The sequence below is a fragment of the Lepidothrix coronata genome, unplaced genomic scaffold (genome assembly GCF_001604755.1).
Source record: "Lepidothrix coronata isolate B3197 unplaced genomic scaffold, Lepidothrix_coronata-1.0 Scaffold2, whole genome shotgun sequence".
NCBI lineage: Eukaryota > Metazoa > Chordata > Aves > Passeriformes > Pipridae > Lepidothrix > Lepidothrix coronata.
The window spans coordinates 14,887,352-14,890,946 of record NW_016690182.1 but is presented as its reverse complement, the minus strand read 5'-3'; positions in this window follow the sequence as shown (position 1 = coordinate 14,890,946).

Below are 3,595 nucleotides of genomic sequence, written 5' to 3'. Positions count from 1 at the left end.
CCTCAAATAGTGCAACGTGTTTATGGGAAAAAAAATAATAGGAATGTTTTGCGTCTCTCCCTGTAGCAGAGTGTAAGTGGGAGGGCTTATTTAAAGAACAACACTTGGAAAGCTTAGGGGGCATTTCCAGAGAAGAAAACTGCGGAATGATCATCACAGCTGGCTTTCCAGATGCTCCACCTTCCACCCAGGGCAGAGGTGGAAGTGTTCAGGAAACGTGTGGATGAGGCACTTGGGGCCGTGGGTTAATGGTGACCATGGAGGTGGTGCTGGTTGGACTGGGTGGTCTGAAAGGCCTTTTCCAGCCTTAACAATTCCATGATTTGCTTGATGGGTTTACAGGCCTTCTGTTGGAAGGACTTCTTGAAGGCATCTCTTCCTGCAGCATTCCTCTCCAGAAAGCAGAGAATGTTACTGTGGGGTTTGGCTGGAAGAGGGATGTGGGGCTGAGTCAGGGAGTTCACTCCCTCATGGGGTTTATGAGGTGTAATTGCCCAGACTGGCAGCAAAGGTCCATTCTAGGAATATTTGGGATTTGGCCCTGACTTCTCCTGGGAGGCAGTTTTAGAGCTTCCTGTAATGTCTGCGCCAGTGTATTTGTAATGCTGTGTGTCTGTCCTCAGTTCAGTTGACTTTATAGAGACTTAAACCCTTCATTTCTTAGACAAAATTAAATGTTAGTCTCCTCTCAAAAGCAAAGTTCTCTGTTCCTGGTCATCCTATCTGTATTTATTTGTTTGAATTAATTTTCCTTGGATGGAGGTGACCAGAAACAATGGGATATTCCAGAGAGCGGCTCATGGCTGAGGCACCAGGGATTTCAGTGTTGAGAGTTTCCTCTCTTCTGTGAACAGAATATGATCCATTATATTGAAAGGACCACATTTGTCCCCTTAATGGCTGTATTGTATTTCTGGTTCACAGCCATTCCACGATAAATTTGAGACTTTTTCTCTTCGGTCACTTGTAGTTTATAGGAGCTCCCAACAGGCACTCTCATTACCAGTCCCACTAGTCCAGACTCAGCACCTGACACTTTGTACTAGTGAATTCCTCAGTACTTCCATGACAGGGGTCCTTGTGGAAGTGCTCCCATTCCTCCTGTAAAAAGCCTTTGTCGCTGACTGATTCATCTGCAAAGTTAACAAAAATGGTTTTACTAAAAACATTAGTTCCTAGATTGATGCCTGAATTTTTCTCATTTTCTAAAAGCCCTTTTGCTTAGTCCCTGATGAAATGTTTCTGTTATTTCTCCATGCGACTGAACCCGTCATTTCCTCATTGAGGTTTATCTAGTAGATCCAACCTACCTGGACTTGGTTGATTTACAGCTGTTTGTTTTCTAAACTGCTGAATTCTCTGCATTTTCTGTAATTGCTAGATCTGTTTAGATAATTATCCTTCTAATATATTCACATTTTATCTCACATTCTTTTTGTAAACCATATAATCCATAGTAGCCTATTTTGAGCAGTAAATTAAAGTTTCTGCAGGAAATAGATTTATATTTCTATGTTCAGTGATAACAAATATAACCTGAGATTCCAACTAGGGAAAAAACACTTTTTAAGAACACTTTGAGTCATTTGGCATACCTAGCATTGTAGTAAAATTGGGAAGAGGAATTACAGTACCTCTCAGACTAAGAAGAATTTAAAATTAAAAGGCAAATACTAATCAAAAGGTAATGGCTGATCTGTATTTAGTGTAAATTATGTGACGTGCAAGCCTGAGTAAGGCATTGAAAACCACTGGTTCTCCAGGCAGTGTCTACAGGGACCTCCATGGACTTTTTTGACAGTGAAGTGTCTGAATAGAGCAATAAGAATCAAAAGGAATTCTGGTTTTGAAAATGGAAAACGATGTTAATGGAAAACAGTGTTGGGCACTGCTGAGGTTTACGGAACAAGCAGCACTTTCCCCCCTCTGTGGAGTTAACCTGGAGCCATGGGTATAACTAGGGATCTGTCAGCTCCCCTGGACTGCGGGGGCCCCAGGGATGTCCAATTCCTTTTCCAGTTCCTACGGGAGCATCCCAGCGTTCCGAACTGGAGGAGGAACGGAGCAGAGCCACACGGGGACCACAGGGAAGAGAGCCACTCTTGAAGTAACCTGGTAGGTAATTTTTGTCGTTGCTTAGTGCATGGAGGGGCGTCTAGTGGTTAGGGTGCAGGACTCTCACCGCTGCGACCCGGGTTCGATTCCCAGCCCCCCGGGCAGATGGAGCTCGTTAGCCCTGTGAGGCAATCCATCTAAGAGAAGGTCACTCTAAACAAACCTACATCCTGAGACCCTCACTGCCACTGTCCAAGCGTGCTTGGCCCCGGCAGATGAACCTCAGGATTAAAGGGTGGGCTCAGTTCAGCGCAAGCTGTCTCTCACCTAAAAAATCCACTGCGCAGGCTCGAAGGGTTAATGACCTTTCCCAAATCTTCGCTCGCGAAGACTGGCCATTATTATTTAGTGCATGGAAGAGGTGCCTTGCTTCAGGATTCTGTGGAATTGTCATAATGAGCAGTGCTGAAAATACCCTCGCTGCGTGTCCAGGGGGATGGAGCTGGGGGCCTGACACTCGGACAGGGTGGGACCAACTGGTGCAGCTGCTGCAGAGCAGAAGCAAAGATGGCTCCGAGGTCCAGAATGAGCAGCAGGCGCTGCCTCCTGGGGGTGCGAGATGTGGAATTCCCTGCGGAGCTGCACAGCCAGGTCTGGGGAGTGTCAACCCCGCCCAGACAGTGCTGAATCTGCCACCGCTGCACCGACACAACAGCCCCTGGCGCTTGGGAAGTGGCACTGACAACAGCGTCGTTTGCCCCCATCACTTCCCAACGCCTCTTCGGGAATTCTGCTGGACTCCTCCCGCCCTTCAGGGGGCTCCGCGCGGGAAAAGCCACAGCGGCTCTTCGGGCTCTGCTCGCCGAGACTGTGCGGAGCCTCATCCCTTGGAGCGTGGCGGTGGGAGGTTGAGAGGTGGAAAGGCTGAAATTGTGGAGAAATCCCACCGTGTCCCCCGACCCAGGGAGCGCGCTCCCGCCATTGCCGCGAGCTACCGCGCATGCGCCTGAGCCCCCGGCGGGCGGCCCTAGGACCCTGCAGGGCGGCTCTGGGATAAGCGGGGCAGTGCGGGCGGGCGGCACTGGGACCCTGCAGGGCGGCTCTGGGATAAGCGGGGCAGTGCGGGCGGGCGGCACTGGGACCCTGCAGGGCGGCTCTGGGATAAGCGGGGCAGTGCGGGCGGGCGGCACTGGGACCCTGCAGGGCGGCTCTGGGATAAGCGGGGCAGTGCGGGCGGGCGGCACTGGGACCCTGCAGGGCGGCTCTGGGATAAGCGGGGCAGTGCGGGCGGGCGGCACTGGGACCCTGCGGAGCCCTGCGGGCGGTACTAGGACCCCGCGGCGCTGCCGGGCGGTGCTCGGCCCCAGCGCGCCCCCGCGGGGGTCCCGCCGCCTCTCCCGCCGCAGCAGCAGCGATGGCGGTGCCGTAGCGCGGCCGCCGATCCCCCGCCCGAGCGCCGCGCCCGGGCCCGGTGGGAGCCGAGCGGGGCCGCCACCGCTCCTCCTCCTCCCGCCGCCGCCGCTCCCCTGAGTCCCGCGGC